The following is a 24433-nucleotide window of genomic DNA, read 5'->3' on the forward strand; positions in this document are numbered from 1 at the left end:
ATTCTGGAACTTCCAGAGTTTTAAGATTTTGAATGAATGAACATTCACATCTATATATGAGGGTTGGAACTTAAATAGTGGCAATTATTTATTCACAACTGATACAAAAGAGTTACATCATGCTTGCACCTGTTACTGTCCTTCACAGTAGTCACCAGCATTGTGTAGAACCCGTTGCCAGTGATGTGGAAGGCGTACTATACCATTAGCAGAGCCTGTTCTGTTGACTGTTCGAATGGAGCAGTCTAAAGCTGTGGTGATTCTCGTGTATGACTGTGACGGTGTTATCCTAACACATTACGTTCCTCCACAGCAGACCGTCAATGCACAGTGTTATTGTTTGCTTTTGGAGCATCACCTGCGACCAGCTTTGCGAAAGAAGTGCTGACGCTTTCTGCGCAAACCACCCATCATTTTGCACAACAGTGCGCGGGCGCATACAACGCAAGCTGTGGGTTCTCTGTTCGGTCAGTGGGATTGGGGAGTACTGTACTATCCACCATACTCCCCGGACTTAAGTTCTTGTGACTTTGATTTGATTCTGAAGATGAAGGAACCACTTCATGGGATTCTCTTCAGAACTGTTCCAGAGATTCGACAAGCAGTAGACCGCTTCATTCGCACCATCAACAGAACCATCTGCTAACGGTATACTACACCTTCCGCATCACTGGCAACGGTTTCTACACAAAGCTGCTGACTTACTTTGAAGGATAGTAACAGGTGCAAACATGTTACTCTTTTGTATCGGTTGTGAATAAATAGTTGCCACTATTTAAGTTCCAACCCTCATAAATAAAAAAGTAAATGTTCATTTGTTCAAAATCTTATATCTCCGAAAGTTATTCACTGATCACTTTCAAATTTTGACTCAATGTTGTATTCAAATGTTTGTATGTGTAGTTTTATACACCTCCTGGAGTGCCATATACTTCGTTAGCAGAAATCTCATGTTCATTTGTTCAAAATCTTAAATCTCCAAAAGTTCTTCACCAGCCACTTTGAAATTTTGATTCAACAATGCATTTGAGTATGCATGTGTTTTTATGTAACTAATGGCGTACCATATGGTACATGAATATTTATATTGTGTATATAATAAATAAAAATCTAAATGTATGTATGTTCAAAATCTTAAATTTCTGCAAGTTTTTCACTGACTACTTTGAAATTTTGACAAAATGTTGCGTGCAGATACGTGCATGTTCTTGTAAACCAATTTAAAAAAAAAAAGACTCTCACAATTAAAGCTTTCGGCCTTGTCAACAGTATACGACACACACACACACACACACACACACACACACACACACACACACTCCCACTCTCTCTCTCTCTCTCTCTCTCTCTCTCTCTCTCTCTCTCTCTCTCTCTCTCACACACACACACACACACACACACACACACACACAAATGCAACTCGCATGCACAACTGCAGCTCCGGGCAACTCAAACCACATGGCAGTGTGGTTCTGGCTGTAATCCGGGGGATCTCTTACTTGGTTGTGAGAATTTAGTGAGAAATACACTCCTGGAAATTGAAATAAGAACACCGTGAATTCATTGTCCCAGGAAGGGGAAACTTTATTGACACATTCCTGGGGTCAGATACATCACATGATCACACTGACAGAACCACAGGCACATAGACACAGGCAACAGAGCATGCACAACGTCGGCACTAGTACAGTGTATATCCACCTTTCGCAGCAATGCAGGCTGCTATTCTCCCATGGAGACGATCGTAGAGATGCTGGATGTAGTCCTGTGGAACGGCTTGCCATGCCATTTCCACCTGGCGCCTCAGTTGGACCAGCGTTCGTGCTGGACGTGCAGACCGCGTGAGACGACGCTTCATCCAGTCCCAAACATGCTCAATGGGGGACAGATCCGGAGATCTTGCTGGCCAGGGTAGTTGACTTACACCTTCTAGAGCACGTTGGGTGGCACGGGATACATGCGGACGTGCATTGTCCTGTTGGAACAGCAAGTTCCCTTGCCGGTCTAGGAATGGTAGAACGATGGGTTCGATGACGGTTTGGATGTACCGTGCACTATTCAGTGTCCCCTCGACGATCACCAGTGGTGTACGGCCAGTGTAGGAGATCGCTCCCCACACCATGATGCCGGGTGTTGGCCCTGTGTGCCTCGGTCGTATGCAGTCCTGATTGTGGCGCTCACCTGCACGGCGCCAAACACGCATACGACCATCATTGGCACCAAGGCAGAAGCGACTCTCATCGCTGAAGACGACACGTCTCCATTCGTCCCTCCATTCACGCCTGTCGCGACACCACTGGAGGCGGGCTGCACGATGTTGGGGCGTGAGCGGAAGACGGCCTAACGGTGTGCGGGACCGTAGCGCAGCTTCATGGAGACGGTTGCGAATGGTCCTCGCCGATACCCCAGGAGCAACAGTGTCCCTAATTTGCTGGGAAGTGGCGGTGCGGTCCCCTACGGCACTGCGTAGGATCCTACGGTCTTGGCGTGCATCCGTGTGTCGCTGCGGTCCGGTCCCAGGTCGACGGGCACGTGCACCTTCCGCCGACCACTGGCGACAACATCGATGTACTGTGGAGACCTCACGCCCCACGTGTTGAGCAATTCGGCGGTACGTCCACCCGGCCTCCCGCATGCCCACTATACGCCCTCGCTCAAAGTCCGTCAACTGCACATACGGTTCACGTCCACGCTGTCGCGGCATGCTACCAGTGTTAAAGACTGCGATGGAGCTCCGTATGCCACGGCAAACTGGCTGACACTGACGGCGGCGGTGCACAAATGCTGCGCAGCTAGCGTCATTCGACGGCCAACACCGCGGTTCCTGGTGTGTCCACTGTGCCGTGCGTGTGATCATTGCTTGTACAGCCCTCTCGCAGTGTCCGGAGCAAGTATGGTGGGTCTGACACACCGGTGTCAATGTGTTCTTTTTTCCATTTCCAGGAGTGTATTTGGTTAATTCTTTACCATTGTCTTTGTGTTAGTTAGTGCAAATTTTTAATTTTGTTTCGTGAAACAGTGGTTTTGTGAAGTGTCTCTGACTTGATTTGCAAATGTTTTGTAAAAGTCGTGTGTTTCGTGGTTCCTAAATTCTTCTTCAATTGAGTTTAGCTGTTCATTAAGATATTTTCTTTTAGCTTGTCTAAGTATTGTAGCTGTTTGTTTTCTGACGTTGAAAAATTTCTTTTGTGTGGTTGATGGTTTGACACAATTATAATTTAAGAAGGCTCATTGTCTCTCTTCTAGTGTGCCATCACAATTTGAATTCCACCTTTGCTGTTTTGATTTTTTTCTTTAATCCAATCAGATCTCCTGCTTTCTGTATAATTTTCATTTGGAAATCTCTCTAGTTGTTTGTAGGTTGTTTTCCGCATACTTCTGTAATTTTTGATTCTTGGATTATTTTTTTTTCCAAATCAAATTTGGGAATTAGTGGTGCTTTCCTTTGCCATTTCATTTTTGGTGTGAATTTAACTTGGCTCTGGTAAGATAGTGGTCAGAATCTGTATTTGCCCCCTCTACAGACTTGAAGGTCATTTATTTCTTTTTGGAAATCATAGGAGATCACAACATGATCTATCTGAAATTCACCTAGCTGAAGGATTGGGGATTGCTACGTTTTTTTTGTTTCTTAGGGTTCTTTTGAAGTGATATTGACATGATTTTTTCGATTGTTTTGTTGGCACAATTCAACGAACCTAACGCTATTCTTGTTAGTGAATTTGTGTGCAGAGTAATTGCCGACTGTTTTTATATTTCCTCCACTTGCCAGTTTGTGCATTGAAATCACCGAGAAGAATTTTTACGTTGTCCTTCAGATGTTTGGACATTCCAATATCAAGTTTTTCCCAGAATTTTTTTGTCTTCTCAGGTTCTTTTTTGTTGTCAATGTTAGTAGTTGTGTGAACATTAATAATTGTGTATGTTTTGTTGGTGTGCTTAATTCACATGGTCATTAGTGTGTTGCTGATTTGATTTACATCTTTAACAGATTCAAGGATATTATTATTCACAATAAAGGGCTCGCCAAATAATTTTCTTGTCTTTTTTGCTGTTAGAGATACGGTACTTGTTGCTGTCTGTTGTTTCCAAATCGGTGAATCTAGTCTCTTGAAGTACAAGGATTTGAATTTTCTGTCAGTTGAGTTCTGTAGTAAGATTCTGTAATTTGCCAGTCTGAATAAGTGTTTGGATGGTAAAAGAGCCAATATATGTGTGAGATTTTTGTGAAAATTTACCAGAGAACTCTGACTTTCTCTGTTGTACGAGCCTGAGCTCCCCAGAATCTGATAGCTTGCTTGTTGCCACAGGGCAAGTGGATTGGCCACCTGGGGCAATGTTGATATTACTTGTATGAACCATTCTGCTTGTAATTAGGTTCCAGCTAATGCTGGTTGGATCGAACCAGGAATTGTTAGTTCCTGGAGCCCAGTGTTCAGCTGCACCTCACATGCTGAACAGACACTGTCCGGAGTACCGGTGGTTACCATGCAGACGTGTCTGAACTTTTAAATATGCTTTGTCTTCTTTATGAAGCTTTCCTCTTCCGCCAGTTCCTCTGTACTGATGATCTGCATCTCCCCTTTCAGTGCTGTTGAGGTTTTCACCATTATCCTGGCAAGGAACACTTACAAGGTACTATCATCCAGGTCAGATGAACCAAGGTTTTTTTAATGAGGTGTTCTCCTCCCCTCCTCCTTTTTCATTAATAATAATAACAATAATTGCCTTACTCATTAGTAGGCAGTAATGATCATGGTTTAGACACTGCTGTGTGTGCTTTCATAATTACTTAGGTTTAATTTTAACCCTTTTAGTGCCAAATACGATCTGATCGTGATCCAGATTTTCGGCGAAAAATGCTAGTAATGATCTGATCGTGATGCCTTTCTCATTCGCTAGGAAATACTAACAACTTTGCCTTCAAGCGCGGAAAAAATGAATGAGAAAGGCATCACGATCAGATCGTTACTGGCATTTTTCGCCGAAAATCTGGATCACGATCAGATCGTATTTGGCACTAAAAGGGTTAACCCATTTATAGCTATAGCAGTTGTAGTATCCCACATGCGGGTGATGCATGCATAAAGAGAGATGTGCCTTGCTAACCAAGAACAGTAGAACTTTATTAATGACCTGGAGAGTACAGAATAACATTTGGTTCTGGATAGCACTGAAATGGTTTCGAAATGAAGGCAACTAAAAGATTGCCCTGATCCATTGAAAGTTTGTTGCTAACACAGTAACAGTTCTTGAGGGTACTAGCTGATTTCACTGTCGGTTACTGTTACAAAACACTGCCATAAGCAAAGGCTGTACATGCAGCATTGGCAAAGTCTTGGGCTCTGACAGACATGCACTGCTCTGACTTATGTACTAGCAGATTTCTGATGTTGGACATTGAGACTGGAACTCGCATTGACTTGCAACCTGCTGGGTGGTGTTTTTATAAGGCTTTTTGGCAGAGGAATACTAGGACATTATGCTAGTATCACATGGCTTGTGGAGGCAAGCTGGTGCTGGCAGTGTGGCACCATCAGCTGTCACAGGTGGGATGGGCTATGGCTGAATTGCAGGCATCCTGAAAGGGCGGCAACCTGCAGCACTCTGTTGCTGTGCCATGTGGCTGGATTGTGAGGCAACAGCCATATGCCACAGTCCTCATCACTATGGAGGAGATGATGGAACCATTTTACTGTGTAGACGGCAGCTGAGCCATAGCCATTCCTCTTCCCCATGTGGGGGTTGTGGAGCTATATCTCTGTGTAAGTGGTGGCTGTAGTAGAGATGACAACTGAAGATACGGCATCCTTATTCTCCAAGGCACAGACAGTGGAGTCATCTGAGAGAAGCTAACCTGAGGAAAAAAAGGATCAGACAAGGGTGTTATCAAGAAAGGTGACTGAGCTGCCAAAGGTGGTGTGCCCTGGCAAGGCCACGTTTGCAGTGAAACTTTCAGGACCAGAGAACAGGATTGCTGGTGAAGTCTAGATGGAAGCCTGGATAGGGTGCTCTGAAGAGAAGAGGCTGTCACTTGGCAGAGAGGTGAAGACCACGGAGTATGCAGGAGATGACCATGATCAGAGACATCTCGGCGTAGGAGTCACTAGGGATGACCCGATGGTGGAGAGTAGCGAGTGAGCCATTGGCGTGCAGGCCGGCAGCGTGATGGCCAACAATGAATGCGCTGGCAGTGCTGGAACCTGAAGAAGCATTGGGACCAGTGGTGCAGTAACCCAGGGAGTCACTGGGTCCACTGGTGAGGTCATTGTTGGCACTGGCTAAAGGATGCAGTAGGTACCTGGCACAAGGGTCGCAAGGCACACAACATGTCACCAACAGAGGCTGGCTGGGAGATGGCAGCAGAGCACTGGCGTCTGATGGGAGATAGGCACTTGAACATGTAGTGGCATCTGGGACATTATGGTGCCAGCCAGGCAACAGTGGTGGAGAGGACGTGGCAGCAGCTTGGTCCAAATGCACCAGTGCAAGCTAAATGCCCTGAGAAGTCATTGGACACCTTGTCATGAGCAGTAGCTGGAGCCATAGCATTGAGCTACCCTCGGAAGGAAGGATGTCCACGGCTCCGGGTGTCTGATAGAAGGCAACAGCAGCCAGTGGACGCAGTCACTATGCAGTCAGGGAAATGGATGAGATGAGGAGAAGACCTGGAAAAATGAGAGACATGCAGAGAAAGGACAACCAGGCCACCAAAGGTAGCAAAACCAGACACAGTCAGGCCATGTGCCGAAGCTTCCAAGATAGGAGTACAGAAGATGCAGGAAAGTGTGTGAGGGTGCATAGTGTGACTGCAATGAGACATTCAGGGATGGCGACCAGGCCAGGGCGGCGACAGGTAGGGTCTCACAGAAGGTGGAATGAACACCACAGACGTAAATGTTGGAGAAGAAGGCAAGAGCTTGAGATGGGCGAGACCTTCACAGGGAAGTGAGGGGACCAAGAAGTAGAAGGAGAGCACTGGAGCCGGGTGTGGAACATCGGCACAGGCAGAAAGGAAGCTGGCAAGTTGACAGATGTGCCAGGAGATGACAGGCCCAGATTAGTGGAAGCAGAAAAGAGATTAATGACACCACCATCGGATGGAGAAGGGGCATCCAAGAGGTTGGTGATTGCTGAGGGGACATGAAGTACGTGAGAGGGTCCGATGTAGAAGATGTAGACCTGGCCAGCTACGAAAGGGCTGGCGTGCTGAACTGAGTGATGCTGGAGACGGTGGCAAGCAGTGGGAGTCATCACAGCAGGATATGCCAGAACAACAGGTGCCAGAACAGGCGGTGCTAGAGCAAGTGACACCAGAGCAGGTGCTGCCAGAGCAGGCGGTGCCAGAGGCAGGTCAGAGAGGACAGCACTGGAGGTAAGTGTGGTTGAGCAGCTCTAGGCCTTCGGGCCAGAGGCTGCCAGGAAAGAAACATTGGAAACTGCAAAAATGTGAAGGATGTGGTTTAGTGTGGCAAAGAATGCGGGCCATGAATCCAAGGCACTGATGAGTTCCAGAGGAAGTAGAGGCAGCAGAGATGAGTCCTGGGCAGGGGGAGTGTCAGGATGGGTGAGGCACCATCAAATAAGCTCAGAGGTGCACAGGAAGTGCTGTGTGTGATGTAAAAGCTATGCTATCATGTCCACAGCACAAGGGGAACTGCCATCATACATTGCTGAATCAAGCGAGCAATGTCCTGGGTCGAACAGACCATCTACTGAGCCCATATCTGGGGAAGCTGCAGGACTGATAATTCTGGCATGGAAAGAGCATGACAAATGTACACGTGAGACCAAGGACAAAAACATAAAAGATATTGACAAGAAACAAGGGACGTGGACAGGCACAGAGAAACAGCACAAACAACACTGGAAAATGAATGCATCCACATTAGCACAATGTGGTAACAAGCCAAGATAAGGGACAAAATTGTTGCATAGGTATGCAGAACATGTTAGAGCAAAAATACTGTATAGACAACTGAAAAATTTGGCACTGGGATGAAGAGTAAAAAACAAAGTAGGGACCCAAAGCAATGTCCCACACATAAAAGTGTAAATTGGGGGAAAAGAGTGAAAGGTGCAATGACCACTTGGAAAACAGAAGTAACAGATAGGGAAACCACTGACCCGCAGAACAGAAGGAATGAGACTCGTAAAGGCAAGGAAGCCAAAGGAAGCAATTAACAGCGACTTGTGGATGCCTTAATGAGGAACAGAAACCGTGAAAACACGAAGTGGAGGGCACACAAATGCAGAGGAAGACAACCTGATTGAATACTGATTTTTACTTCATCGCCATTTTAGTATCCCTTGAGTGGGTGATGCAGGCAAGAAGAGAGACATACCCAGGTAACCAAGAACAACAGAAATTTATTAATAACACAGAGTAAACAATAACATTTGATTCTGGATAGCGCTGAAATGGTTTTGAAATGAAGGCAACTAAAGGGTTATCCTGATCCAGTGAAAGTTTCTCGCTAATACCATAACAGTTCTTGAGGGTACTAGCTGAGTACTTTGACGGTTACCTTATTGAAACATTGCCATAGGCAGAGTCTGTACGTGCGGCACTGGCAAAGTCTTAGGCTCCGACGAATGTGCACTGCTCTGAAAAATATACTGTGGACTTTTGATGCCGAGGTTAACTGTCACTGACTGGCAAGCTATTGGACATCATCCTTACAAGATTGTCAGACGGAGGAATACTAGGAAGTTTATGATAGTATCATGTGGCTCGCAGAGGGAAGTTGGTGCTGGCAGTGTCGCAGCCCCAGAGACTACAGTGGCTGTTATATGCAGGATGGGCTGCAGTCTAGTTGCAAGGGCCATGACGGGAGCAATCCACAGTGCTCTGTTGTGTGAGATGTGGCTGGATTGTGATGCAGCTGCCATATGCCACAGCAGTATTAACGTATCTGTACCTAGAACATAATATGTGTTGCAGCAAGAAAATATGTTGCAGCAACATTGTACAACAAAGCTAAGCTTAGTATTTAATTTTTACAAATGCATCAATAAATTTGTGCAGTGACTAGTTTTGTGTAATTTCAGTATTCACAAAACGTTAAATGATTAGAGACTTATTGACATATTATTTCAGTTTATCGTAATTGTGTAATGGCTGTGAACTAACCTCAACTCCATTTCCGTGCCAGTAAACATTTGCTTTTATTGTAAAGTGTTCAAGAATCTGCACTCAAGTTCAAATAAATTTTTCTTACAAATAATGTGAAACTGATCTTTTGTAAATAATTTTGATTGCGCATGAGAGGTTCTTGAGTGTTGTGTTGGATGATATTGTGGAAACTACACGATATTTCACTAAGGCATTTGCTCTTCGTCTTAGGGTGCGAAAGTGGGAATCTGCAGTGGCTACCCATGTATATGTTGGTTTGTTAGAAAAGAGCAGTTTCCAGGAGGCAGGTTTATAATATCATTCCAGCGGATGCTGACATCCAGAACCCCTTGCCGGAAAATCAAGCTATTGATTCTGCATGTGCAGCACAGGAAAGCCCAGCCACACGCTGTAGGCCCCAGTGTATTTATCTTTGGAAGGTGTTGCTACATTGCCTCTGTCCAGACTTCAACCTCTCACCAGTGAGATCACAATGAATTCATTTCTACACACTTAACACCGTATTTGTGTTGTCAGTGGTAAGCTAAAATTCACTGTCTCTGTTGATGAAGTTTGCTTCAAGTATTTTGACTGCTTCTTTATTGACAGAATCCCAGCAGATGGAGACAGGCAAGATCTTGGTCTCTCTATACTTTATGCCATGTCTTTTATCAAGAAAGAGGTCAGCAGCAGCAGATTTATCTGGCTGACATAGTCTCGTGTGATGTTTATATTCAGCACTTATATCTTTAACAGTGCAGTATGTCTGGCCATTGTATTATTTCCTTCACTGACACAGGATGTTGTATATTCCATGGTCTCATTAAACACAGATCATCTTTCATGGAACCCAGCATCATTTGCTCTTATGCCTGAGGATATAAGACATATTTTATACAGTGTTTCTTCTAGAGTCTGTCAGCCTTGAAGGATACACCATCAAAGACTGTCTTAGTGGAGATCTCGATATATTCTGACTATGCTTGATGTTGAATGTATGCTGGTTGATATGCCTGGAGATGGGTAAGTTCTACTTATTGGAGACAGCTAATGCTCTGTGTATGGAATGGGTGATAACAACTAGTAGCCCACATATATGGATCAGTCTGTGTCTGCTTGTGAAATACATTGTGACTAAAAGAGCCATCTTATTTTCTGCAAATCACAAAATTCAGCTGAAAGAGGTCTCTATGTTTCTTCACTACCATTAGTGAACCAATTTCTGGGATGAAGAGAGCTTAGATGTTCTACAGATAAAAAAAATCATTGTGACCCTATGCGGCCAAACATGAAGGGATTACTTACACATTGTGGCTTCATTGCAGCTTTTAAGAACTAAGTTGGAAAAGGACATCATACATCTCCTTAATCATATACTCACTCGGACTAACTTTTTTATTTAAAAACCAAAGTTTTGAACAAAATTACAATTTTGCAATTGGCAGTCATCTGTTTTCTATAGTAGTTAACCTTTTTATGGAAGATTTAGAGTATAAAGCACTTCAACCAACAGTCCTGAAACACAAATATCTTTGGAGGTACCTTTGTAGTATGAGTACATAACTTCACAATGCTTCCTTCATGTTTAGATCATCTAAACACTCTCAGTCCAAATGTTTATTTCATTATGGAAGTTGAGAAAAATTGAGATCTCCCTTTTTTAGTTGTCTTGGTTCATAGAAAAGAAGAAGGTTCTTTGTGTCACAATGAAATGAACACATATAATCTGTACTTACAAACTGCTAGTTGCTGTCGTCATGCATCTCATCACGTTGTTGTATTTGGTCCCTTACCAAGTAACGTTGTGCAATATTAGCACACTGGACTCTCATTCGGGAGGATGACAGTTCAGATCCATGTCCAAACATCCTGATTTAAGTTTTCTGTGATATACCTGAATTGTACCAGGCAAATGCTGGGATAGTTTCTTTAAAACAGCACGGCCAATTTCCTTCTTCGCCCTTGAAAAACTTTGAGCTTGTGCTCTGTCGCTAATAACTTCAATGTCTACGGAACATTAAACCCTAACCTTCCGTTCTTCTTCCTTCCTTCCTTCCTTATGGTCACTCATTCATAGAACATGACTTATTGACATTGCTGTTGTCACCTTGTGATATTAGCTATTCACGATTCTCTCTCAGACCTTGATTGTACTGTCTGCTCAGTTGTCACTCTGTGGGTAACAAGTCATGTGGGTGTGTACTGGCTGACAGTTTGACTTGAGAAACAATTACTCACCAACCATTTGCTTTAATAGTCCCAGGTGCAGATTTGCAGGCACGTATAAGACCTCACCTCACTCGGAGGTGGAATAATTTATGTGGTTCACATCCACAGGAGTTAGGGCTCAACCAGTTCAGTTATGAGCTGCAGGGAATACCAAGTAGAGGGACTCAGCGAGCTGTAAGATATATTCACATACAAAGCCTGCCACAATAACCCCAATACTGAAACCCAGCAGGATCTCCAGTACCTTTTCAAATCCTAAAGTCCGTCCTAGATCCTTTCTTCTGAGTCCATCTGTCCCCCTACCACTCCCTACACTCCTACCTTCTACATTCTTGCTAAAGTCAGTAAACCCAACCACGCAGGACACCACACTGTGCCCAGTTACTGTGCATCCACAGAGAGAATCCTTGGTCTCATTAACCAACAGCTTCAGCCTATTACCCATAACCTACATTTGTATTTGAAGGCATCAGCTGTAAACAAATCCATGGTACAGCAATAGAAGCTCATGTGACACCATCCTACACCAACACATTCATGGCCCATCTAGAGAAATCCTTCCTAATCACTCAAAATCCCGAACACTTCACTAGGTTCAGATTCATTAATAACATCTTTGTGACCCGGACCAAGGGTGAGGACACTCCATCCACACTCCTCCAGAATCCCAACACCGTCTTCCCCATTTGCTTCATCTGGTTCTCCTCAACCCAACAAGCCACCTTCCTCCATATTGACCTCCAGCTTGAGGATGGCTAAATCGGTATCTCCATCTACATGAAACTTACCAACCACCAACAATCCCTCTTCCTCCACAGCTGTCACCCATTCCATACAACCTTGCCACACATGGTCATTCCATCTATAATAATGAACAGTACCTCTCCAAATAAGCAAAGGGCATCTCTGAGGCCTTGAAAAACTAAAATTGCCCTCCCAACCTTGTCCAGAAACAGATCTCCTGTGCCTTGTCTCTCTAGTTACGCATCACCTGCCATGTACCCAATGTCCGGCCACAAAGGATCACTCCTCTCATTACTCACAACCACCCAGAACTGGAGAAACTGAGTCACATTCTCTGCCAACTGTTTGACTATCTATTGTCATGCCCTGAAATGAGGAAAATACCTCCTCGCCACTCCTACAGTAGTATTCTGCCACCCAGCAAACCCACACATTATCCTTGTCCATCCCCATTCCATCCTTGCTCCCAGCCCCTTTCCTCATGGCTCATATCCCTGCAATAGACCTAGATGCAAGGCCTATCTCATACATCCTCTCACTACCACCTACTCCAGTCCTGTCACTGGCATTTCCTACCCCATCAAAGGTAGCTCTACATGTGAATGCAGCCCTGTGATCTACAAACTAAGTTGCAACCACTGTGCCACTTTCTATGTGGGCATGACAACTAACAGGCTGTATGTCCATATGAATGGCCACTACCAAACAGCGGATTAGAGACAGCTGGACCATCCGTTGCAAAACACGCTGTCCAAAACAGTGTGCTTCAATATAATGACTGCTTCACAGCCTGCACCATCTTGATTCTTCCTACGAACACCAGTTTTTCTGAATTGCACATGTGGGAACTGTCCCTACAACATTATCTTTATTCCTGATTCCTGTAACTCCCTTGCTCTGATCCTTCGCTTGTCCCTGTCCTCCATGTACCTATCCTATTACCAGCTCCCACTCAAGTGCTACACATGCCTTCTATCCCACCAACATGCCTTCTATCCCACCCATGCCACTTCCTTACTCTCATCAACCATCTCAGCAGATTGCTGCTCTATTCAGATACAGTCACAGTTTGCAGTTGAGCCCCCGCATCCGAAGACTGTGGCCTTGTATACGTGTGAGTTGTGCTTTTTGTGTGTGTGTGTTTTCTGTTTAGGAAGAAGGGCTTTTTTTGTCCAAAAGCTTAAATGTTTAGCAGTGTGTTTAATTGTGCATTTATGCACCTTCCATTGTTTGAAAGACTCGTATTGTATGATTTCAGGCAAACAATAGTGGCATGTTAGGACCAAACCTAGACATTAATAGTCATACACCAAATAAAACAGACTGTGTAAAATTCCTAAGATGCCACTAGATAATAGTTAAAATGGAGTAAACAAACAGGTAAAATAATTAAAAATCTCATTTCAGCGTGTTAGAGGCATCTTTCATTGTGTTGATCTAAAGATAAGAGTATTGTTAATTTACTATACATATTTTTGCTCCCTGGTGTCTTATGCAGTTATCTTGTGGAGCTTCCTCTTCTTTCAAAAGGCTAAGCCTTGTCTCTGGAACCACAGCTTCCTCTCTACGGCAGTCCTCTTCATCTCCCTATATGATGAACATCTCGTCTAACTGATCATGTTTTGTTTTGTAAATTGGATTTCTCCATCACCCACTTCTGGGGCTCTGCACCTAAAATAAAAATAAAGTGTGTCTTCAACAGAATTGATCCATGAGAGTGCATATATGACCACTACCACCAGCAGGTGCAATCAGTCAGGCTTCTGGTGATAGGAGTCGTGTGTGCATGAGGTTTACATGCTTGTGTGAATGTGTGTATGTTTTCTGTAGTGCAGAAGGCTTTGGCCGAAAGCTATAATGTGTAACAATCTTTTTGTTGTGCCTGTCTGCAATCCAGCAGGTCATCTTTACGGTCATCTTTCCTAATATTGTTGATATTCCAACCTGGAGTTTCCATTATTTGCAGTAGTCATGAAGTTTTAGTAAACACTTCATAAAAATAAATTACATTATTTTTTCAATGAAAATAATCAGTTGTTGAAAATATAATATAATTGAATGGATAAAAAATCTACTGACCAAGCAGTGGCAGGAGAACACACATGTAAAGCTACAGAAATTTGTAAGCATTTGGAACCAGTGGTTCTGTCTTGTGGCAGAAGTGCTGAAGGCGAAGGAAGAGCAGAGATGGAGAGGCTGGTGAGGGTTAGGAAATAGGGAGAGTTCGGAAAAATCACCCAGAACCACAGGTCCTAGGATACCTAGCGGATGGGATGAGAAGGAAAGATTGACTATTGATGACTGCACTGGATGAGGTTTGAAAACCTGAGAGCTTAAAGGTGGAAGATAGCCAATACGCAAGACAGAGATGGCTGACTAAACATCATGCACTATTAATAAGAGCACAAATGTAAGTGTACTGTATTTGGTAGAGGTGTGTGTGTGTGTGTGTGTGTGTGTGTGTGTGTGTGTGTGTGTGTGTGTGTGTGGAGAGTGGGGGTGGGGGGGGGGGATGAACAGACAGGTCAGAAAATAAAGATGTAAAAAAATAAAAGGGAGTGAAGAAAGGAATACAGAGACCAAAGAAATTAAGGCCAGCTCAGTAGTGAGAACCAAGCACTTGTTGTAATGCCAGGTCCCACCTGTGAAGTTCTGAGAAATTGGTGTCTGTAGAAAGAATCCAGATGGGATGTGGAGTGAAACAAGCACCGAGGTCATGACTGTCACGTTGTAGAGCGTGCTGTGTAATGGGGTATTGTGTGTTGCCAGTATACACCCTCTGCCTATACCCATTCATCTACCAAGTTATCAGTTAGGATGAATGGACGTAGCTAGAGAGTGTATACTGCAAACACACAATATCCCATTTGCTGAATATGCTGTACAATGTGATAGTCGTGAACTCGACACTTGTTCCACCACACGCGTCTGGATTCTCCCTCCGGACACCAGTCTCTCAGAACTCTGCGTGTGGGAACTTACACTACATGCTTGGTACTCGCCACCCACCTGCCCTTAACTTATGTTTATCTTTTTGGTCTTGGTATTCCTATCTTCATTCCCTTATAGTTTTCTATGTCTTTTATTTACTGACTTTTCTTATGTCTCCTACCCCACTCCCTCTCCCACTCTCTTCTAACGCATAATACAATGGACTTAGCTTTCCACTCTTATAAACTTCTGCACAGTGTTGCATCAGTAATATCTGTCTTGCGTATTGCCCTGTCTTTCACGTATAAGCTTACAGGTTTTCAAATCTCATCCAGTCCTGCCCCCAACAGTTAGTCTCTCCTCCTCATCCTGTCCAGTAAGTCTTCTCTGGACCAGGATTCTGGGTGACTTTTCCAAGCTCTCCCCATTTCTTAACCCTCACCAATCCTTTTCCTTCACCCCTCCTCCTTGCCCTTCAACCCTTATGTTAGAAGAAAGAGCTATGGTCTCCAAAAGCTTGCAGATTTCTGCATTTTTATATGTGCGTTCTCCTGCCGCTGGCCGGCTGGGGTGGCCGAGTGGTTCTAGGCGCTACAGTCTGGAACCGTGCGACCGCTACGGTCGCGGGTTCGAATCCTGCCTCGGGCATGGATGTGTGTGATATCCTTAGGTTAGTTAGGTTTAAGTAGTTCTAAGTTCTAGGGGACTGATGACCTCAGAAGTTAAGTCCCATAGTACTCAGAGCCATTTGAACCATCTTCTGCCGCCACTCGGTGCATAGATTATTCACCTATCCAATCATGTTGTAATTGTTTGTTTGTTAGCAGATACATATCTGTAGCCATAATAAACATCGAAATACCATGCCACAGGGGGAGGGGGGGTTTGGGTGGGGGTGGGGGGGGGGGGGAGTTGGAGTAGAAGAAGAAGAAGAAGAAGAAATAGTAGTAGTAGTAGTAGTAGTAGTAGTAGTAGGAGTTGTAGGAGTTGTAGTAGTGTATCCCAATGATAAAGTGGAGTATCATGCGTTAATTCATTTTCAGCAACACTGCAAATTTAGCAGCTGAGTCAGGCTAATACAGGTGGCTAAAGAAGTCATCGTCTGATCAGCTGCAACATTTCTGTTTCTGAAAGCATATTATTGTGTGAGACTCCATTATGACAACAGTTTGCACCATTTTGTTTTGGTTCCTTTGCCAGCAAACAGTGGTAATGCGACTAAGGGATTTCACTGTGTACCAAGACGACAGAGATTTATGAATAGACCAACAATAATTTAATTGGGTAACTTTATCATTATAAGATGACAATTAAAACTTTGTGACTATCACTCATACATCTTGCAGAAGCTTTTTTAAAGGTCCAGTAATTCTTTCACTCATATCTCAGTACTTTTACTCTCTAATGGTGTCTGTTGCTTACAGAATAAGTTTCCATTGAGCTATAATTGACACAATGACAATACAAGACACAAAAATAATTTTTATTTAAAGTTTGTCTGTGGTTGAAAATAGAGTTGTTTACTCTGGTGGGAAGATAATCATAAAGCTCGCACCTAATTTAAAACAAGAAGTGGGGATCCCCACCAGTACAAAATAAAATTAAAAACATACCTCACTAGCCACTCTTTCTTCAAAATATCTGAGTATTTAGATTCAAAAATTAAAATGTTTTAGTGTGGCAAATAGCAGTGTTCATTGTAAAGCTGTGTGTGTGGTAATGTATTGTAAACAGGACTTTGAAAAGTACCACTGCAACTAAGTAAATGTTACACTCCGAGTAGCAGACAAATGCAGCTTTTGAGTATAACTGAAGAAGAAGCAGTTTTTTTTTCTGTACATGTTTAAATTATGCTGGCATAAGTATGATTAATAATATACCATATAAAAGTAGTTTGGTGTTAATATAGTGTACATACCACTTTTCTGTATTTCTGCTAATGTATACTTTCACTCATTCCACATCTGTGGTGGTTCTACTTTTTGATGGGAACTACAAAACCCTGTGAATGAATGAATCAAAATTAACAATGTTCTCAAGAACTTGACAGAGTATTCTGCAGTTGCAAACAGTGTGAAGGATGCTATTCTGCACCCTGTAGGGTCTCCACAGTGCACTTTGGTTAATTATTATTTGTGATTACAATTGCTTTGTGGAATGATGAGGTGGTTGTAAAAATACTGCTTCCAAATTAAATACTGCTTTTTGTGCAGTTGCTCAATATCTGTTATCCCCCTGCCCTCCTTTTTACACAGGGTCTGCTTTTGTCCTAGGCCCTACAAGACGCCTCCTGAGACGCAGCAGGGTAGGAGTAGGCAAAATGCAACAGGGAATAACAATATTAATGTGCTAATAGTAAACTGCAGGAGCGTCTATAGAAAGGTCCCAGAACTGCTCTCATTAATAAACGGTCACAATGCCCATATAGTACTAGGGACAGAAAGTTGGCTGAAACCAGATGTAAACAGTAATGAAATCCTAAACTCAGATTGGAATGTATACCACAGAGACAGGCTGGACAGTGAAGGGGGAGGCATGTTTATAGCGATAAGAAGTGCTATAGTATCGAAGGAAATTGACGGAGTTCCGAAATGTGAAATAATTTGGGTGAAGGTCACAGTTAAAGCAGGCTTAAACATGGTAATTGGATGTCTCTATAGGCGTCCTGGCTCAGCAGCTGTTGTGGCTAGGCACCTGAAGGATAATTTGGAAAATATTTCGAGTAGATTTCCCCACCATGTTATAGTTCTGGGTGGAGATTTTAATTTGCCGGATATAGACTGGGAGACTCAAACGTTCATAACAGGTGGCAGGGACAAAGAATCCAGTGAAATTTTTTTAAGTGCCTTATCTAAAAACTACCTTGAGCAGTTAAACAGAGAACCGACTCGTGGTGATAACATATTAGACCTTCTGGTGACAAACAGACCCGACCTATTTGAAACAGTTAATGCAGAACAGGGAATCAGCGATCATAAAGCGGTTACTGCATCGATGATTTCAGCCGTAAATAGAAATATTAAAAAAGGTAGGAAGATTTTTCTGTTTAGCAAAAGTGACAAAAAGCAGATTACAGAGTACCTGACGGCTCAACACCAAAGTTTTGTGTCAAGTACAGATAGTGTTGAGGATCAGTGGACAAAGTTCAAAACCATCGTACAATATGCGTTAGATGAGTATGTGCCAAGCAAGATCGTAAGAGATGGGAAAGAGCCACCGTGGTACAACAACCAAGTTAGAAAATTGCTGTGGAAGCAAAAGGAACTTCACAGCAAACATAAACATAGCCAGAGCCTTGCAGACAAACAAAAATTACGCGAAGCGAAATGTCGTGTGAGGAAGGCTATGCGAGAGGCGTTCAATGAATTCGAAAGTAAAGTTCTATTTACTGACTTAGCAGAAAATCCTAAGAAATTTTGGTCTTATGTCAAAGCGGTAGGTGGATCAAAACAAAACGTCCAGACACTCTGTGACCAAAATGGTACTGAAACAGAGGATGACAGACTAAAGGCCGAAATACTAAATGTCTTTTTCCAAAGCTGTTTCACAGAGGAAGACTGCACTGTAGTTCCTTCTCTAGATTGTCGCACAGATGACAAAACGGTAGATATCAAAATAGACGACAGAGGGATAAAGAAACAATTACAATGGCTCAAAAGAGGAAAGGCCGCTAGACCTGATGGAATACCAGTTCGGTTTTACACAGAGTACGTGAAGGAACTTGCCGCCCTTCTTGCAGCGGTGTACCATAGGTCTCTAGAAGAGCGTTGCATTCAAAGGATTGGAAAAGAGCACAGATCATCCCCATTTTCAAGAAGGGACATCGAACAGATGTGCAGAACTATAGACCTATATCTCTAACGTCGATCAGTTGTAGAATTTTGGAACACGTATTACGTTAGAGTATAATGACTTTTCTGGAGACTAGAAATCTACTCTGTGGGAATCAGCATGGGTTTCGAAAAAGACGGTTGTGTGAAACCCAGCTTGCACTATTTGTCCACGAGACTCAGAGGGCCATAGACATGGATTCCCAGGTAGATGCCATGTTTCTTGACTTCCGCAAGGCGTTCGACACAGTTCCCCACAGTCGTTTAATGAACAAAGTAAGAGCATATGGACTATCAGACCAATTCTGTGATTGGATTGAAGAGTTCCTAGATAACAGAACGCAGCATGTCATTCTCATTGGAGAGAAGTCCTCCAAAGTAAGAGTGATTTCAGGTGTGCCGCAGGGGAGTGTCATAGGACCGTTGCTATTCACAATATACATAAATGACCTTGTGGATGACATCGGAAGTTCACTGAGGCTTTTTGCAGACGATGCTGTGGTGTATCGAGAGGTTGTAACAATGGAAAATTGTACTGAAATGCAGGAGGATCTGCACCGAATTGACGCATGGTGCAGGGAATGGCAATTGAATCTCAATGTAGACAAGTGTAATGTGCTGCGAATACATAGAAAGAAAGATCCCTTATCATTTAGCTACAAAATAGCAGGTCAGCAACTGGAAGCAGTTAATTCCATAAATTATCTGGGAGTACGCATTAGGAATGATTTAAAGTGGGATGATCATATAAAGTTGATCGTTGGTAAAGCAGATGCCAGACTGAGATTCATTGGAAGAATCCTAAGGAAATGCAACCCGAAAACAAAGGAAGTAGGTTACAGTACGCTTGTCCGCCCACTGCTTGAATACTGTTCAGCAGTGTGGGATCCGTACCAGATAGGGTTGATAGAAGAGATAGAGAAGATCCAACGGAGAGCAGCGCGCTTCGTTACAGGATCATTGAGTAAACGCGAAAGCATTACGGAGGTGATAGATAAAACTCCAGTGGAAGACAGTGTAGGAGAGACGCTCAGTAGCTCGGTACGGGCTTTTGTCAAAGTTTTGAGAACATACCTTTTCCGCTTTTCCGAAGAGTCAAGCAGTATATTCCTCCCTCCTACGTATATCTCGCGAAGAGACCATGTAGATAAAATCGGAGAGATTAGAGCCCACACAGAAGCATACTGACAATCCTTCTTTCCATGAACAATACAAGACTGGAATAGAAGGAAGAACCGATAGAGGTACTCAAGGTACCCTCCGCCACACACTGTCAGGTGGCTTGCGGAGTATGGAGGGGGGGAAAGAGGTCCTAAGTGTAAATCAACAGTGGGATTGAACATCTACGAGGGCGGTTCAGAAAGTAACCTCCGATTGGTCACAGTGCGGGTTGTGGGGGGAGTAGCGACGCCATCTGTGCGTTCACGCACTCAACAGGTCAGTCGGCATCAAGCCGTGGTCGAGTGAACGTCGTACCTGCGCTAGTTTAGTTTTTGTGGCAGTTTGAAATGTGTGCTGCAATAGAAAACCCCGCTAAATGTGAAGTGCGTGCTGTCATAAGGTTTTTTACAGCCAAAGGATATTCTACAGCAGCTATTCATCGTGAGCTTTGTGCCGTGTACGGACCAAGAGTTATGAGTGAAGGAGTTGTCCGTGAATGGGTACGTTAATTTAAAAGTGGACGAGAAAACGTTCATGATGAAGAGAGGAGTGGTAGACCATCATTGGTGACTGACGAACTCGTTCAGACAGTTGATGCAAAAGTTCGTGAAAATCGACGTTTCTCAATGTCGGAGTTGTCTACTGGTTTTCCACAGATTTCTAAGACTCTCTTGTACGAGATAGTGACAGCAAGATTGGGTTACCGTAAGTTCTGTGCACGATGGGTGCCCCAAATTCTTACCGACCACCACAAAACTCAAAGAATGGCCTCTGCATTAGACTTTCAGTCACGTTATGAGGACGAAGGAGAACCATTGTCAAACAGAATCGTGACCGGTGACGAAACCTGGATTAAGTACGTGAACCCTGAGACAAAAGAACAATCAAAGATGGTGGCACATTCAAATTCGCCTACCAAACCAAGAAAAGCCTCGCAAGATTTTTCTGCCAGAAAACTGATGGCAACAGTGTTTTGGGATCCCAAAGGGGTGTTGTTGGTTGAATTCATGGAACGTGGTACGACCATTAATCAAGACGTGTACTGTGAAACAATAAAAAAGTTACGACGGGCTATACAGAACAAACGCCGTGGTATGCTGACTTCCGGTATCGTTTTTTTGTACGATAACGCCCGTCCTCACTCTGCTCGCAGAACAACGGCCCTTCTTGAGTCCTTCAAGTGGGACGTTATCAACCATCCACCTTACAGCCCAGACCTGGCGCCAAGTGATTATCACCTCTTCATGCATTTGAAGAAATGGCTCGGGTCACAGCGGTTTGATGACGACGAAGAGCTCAAAGATGACGGTCACAGGCTGGCTCCAGGCACAAGCGGGTGATTTTTATGCAGAAGGAATTTCAAAGCTTGTGAAGAGATACGATAAGTGCCTCAATCGCTATGGAGAGTATGTAGAAAAATAGTGCAAAGATGTAGTTGTAAGATGTATATATTAAAATATTTTTTTTTAACTTGGTGTATTTTTTTAAATCAACCGGAGGTTACTTTCTGAACGGCCCTCGTATTAATGCCTCAAAGGTGTTTTTCCATTTGGTTTTGGTTTCAAAATAGAGAAAATTCTGGTGACTTTGTGTTGTGATTTTTTGTGTTATGGTTCATTCATAGGTTCAGTTATGTTCCCATGACTAATCTCAAACCAAGTAGTTTGGATATTGGTCTTCCCCATCTTTCTTGCCCACTATTTGTCCCTGCTTAGTGGCATACTGATGTTTCTAGACCATTTTGCTACTGCTTTTAGGAGGTTGGTCATCTGTGTTTCTTCTGAAATACATAGATTAACCTCATTCAAGCACATAAGATGATTTGATATAAAGCTTAAACCATTGCTGCTTTTAATGGCAAACCCACATATGGTTAAATTGAGTGTTGATGAAAGTTGATTGAGTGCTAAATAAAACCATATTGAGTTTGAGACGTCACCTTCAAATCTGCCTCACTTCATTGGATTTGTTCTTGTTAGTATTCTTTTGTTGCTGCCTCAGGTTTGGATGTGTTTTCTTTTGCATCATTGTGAGTGAGAGTTTGTTGGTAATTGAAATGTTTATGTTATAAATCTGCAGAACTTTAATAAACAATCTTTGTTGAATGGAACCAAATACTCTTTTTTGTAATCAGTGTAGGCTGTAAATATGTTACATTTTATCTGCTGCTTGCTCTACTATGATGCAGTCTGTGATGGATTGTTCATTCCAATCTTGAGATTTCTTCAGATAGTGTCTCTTCTTCTGCTGTTACTTTAATTTGCTTCAGATGTCTGTACATAATTTTTCTTTTACAGGATGTGAACACTTCATACCTATTGCACAGGCATGTGATGGAGTGGTATTTGAATGGGTCACTTGTATTTAAGATATAACTGATTATTATTATTTTTATTATCATGTAAAATTTTCTATGTATGAAGTGAAATGTAAAAATATCTGTAAGCAATCTTTTCTTTTCTTTTTTGTAAACTGTTTCAGTGTAACATATTTATATCATAATATGGATACAGTTAAAATTAATTTGATATAACTGCAGATCATATGTTTGCTTCCATCCTGAAAGGAGAACTTCGTTTCATAACTACTGTAATTAAAACATCATGAGGGTGTTATCCATTTTCATTGGTATTCCTCGGTCATATTAAAATGTGAGATAGAGCTCCCTCTCTTCAGTCAGTGTAGTAGACTGAGTTCATGTCTTTGTGATCTGCATCATTACGAAGAGTGGTTGTGGATCATACTGTTGTGTTATGGATTGTGGTAAAAGCCAACATTGTGACGTAGCCTAAGCATTTCAAATAGTGCCATAGTTGCTGTAGACTTCAACATTCCCCTGTGGCAGATGGCTAAACATAGACAGTGTGCCCATTCACTCCCTGGTGAATTGTGGAAAGGTCAGGTCACAGATCTAGAGTCTGATAATAAGAAATGTTACATAAATAACTGATGGTGAAAAACTGTTGATAAAAATTTATTATGTTGTCAGATTGTGAAATGAGTATCCATTGGTCAAGCAGCACCAGGCTAACACACATGAGCAACATCAAAAGTGGAAGCAATTGAAAACAGAACTGTTGGTTTGTTATTAGTTTTTGCTCTTGTGCAGTACAAGTCTTAAGAAATATTTTTATTTTTTCCTAAATTTTTTATTTTCATTTTAACTTTTTTATAGCGAAAACTAGTCACCTTAGTACATGTGCTGAGGTCCTTCTTTCATTTCCAGAGGGTTGCTCAAATGTGATATTTTATTCTCTTCATTAATTTGGAACTATGAAAAGTAGTTTCCAGTTTGGAAACAATAATTTAGTTACACTGTTAGAGAACAGTAGGTGCTATTTCATTTTATTTATCCTTACTTCTTGATGAACTTTCTGAAAATTTTTGTGTGATACTTTACTTCTTTTCTGTTTATTACTAAACACAAAATTTAGTTTTTCTTTACTACGGGTTAAAATGAATTTTTAGCATAAACTGAGGTCAGATAGATGGTGAAAGCTAAGTACAAATTGAAGATCATGTTTACAGCTTTGTAATTCAGAGCAACTTGACAGCAGATGATATCAAAATGACTACCTTCACTGCTCACTCTTATAATAAACAATTTGCCATTGATTATTATTGTATGACTGTTTTTGACCTGTATTGTGTCCTTACATTGTGACATGTTTCATTAAAACCAATCACAGGTTTCATTAAAATCAATCAATTCATTGGCAAAGGATGAGTAGTTTACTACAGATTTGTTGGTGCACTTTGCCGTATGTGAAAATGCTGGAACTATTGTACTTTGGGCTAATTGCGGTCTGTTATGTGGATAAATTAAATTGTTTCCAAAGTAATGCTGGTTGAAGGAAAGTGCGTCTCAGACCAGTTCAGTGTGTAACAGAATATAGATGTTAGAGTGAAGATGAGTATTTCAAGAGGACTGAAATGTATGTGGATTCTCGAGAACACTAGTATGATACCGGAAAATCTTGGGTGGAATACAAGCAATGGACTGACTGGAGATAAACACTCGTTGTATAGCTGATGTGTTGAGCAGGAGACATGCACGTAAATGAGTTCCAAATCCTGTGTCTGTATCTGTGCACCACTGAACACCTCAAATATACAGTGAGTGATTATCTTTACTCTTTCCATTGTTTAGTACTTGCAAACAAGCTGACCATCTTATGGCTTTGTTTGGGTTCCGTTGGGTCAGGGAAGAATGTTTCTGGTTGTGTGTCCTTGGAATACTAGTATACACCACTATTGCAACAGACACCATCTAAATTACTCATCAACCTCTCATAGCTAACTACTCCTGTCTTGCTGATATTATACACCTACCTCACCCTCAGAGACACCCTCTCCAGAAGCAGAGCACATTATCTCCCATTTACATTTAAGACTCCCCCCCCCCCCCTCCCCGCTCCCCCCC

General features: G+C 42.6%; 1 protein-coding gene across 3 annotated transcripts in view; it reads left to right on the plus strand.

The window, feature by feature from the left end:
* The window catches only part of LOC124613245, a 160652-nt gene that overhangs the window by 8087 nt on the left and 128132 nt on the right, over positions 1-24433 (plus strand). The gene's annotated exons all lie outside the window — the stretch shown is intronic.

This window comes from Schistocerca americana, chromosome 4 (genome assembly GCF_021461395.2).
Source record: "Schistocerca americana isolate TAMUIC-IGC-003095 chromosome 4, iqSchAmer2.1, whole genome shotgun sequence".
Classification (NCBI taxonomy): Eukaryota; Metazoa; Arthropoda; class Insecta; order Orthoptera; family Acrididae; genus Schistocerca; species Schistocerca americana.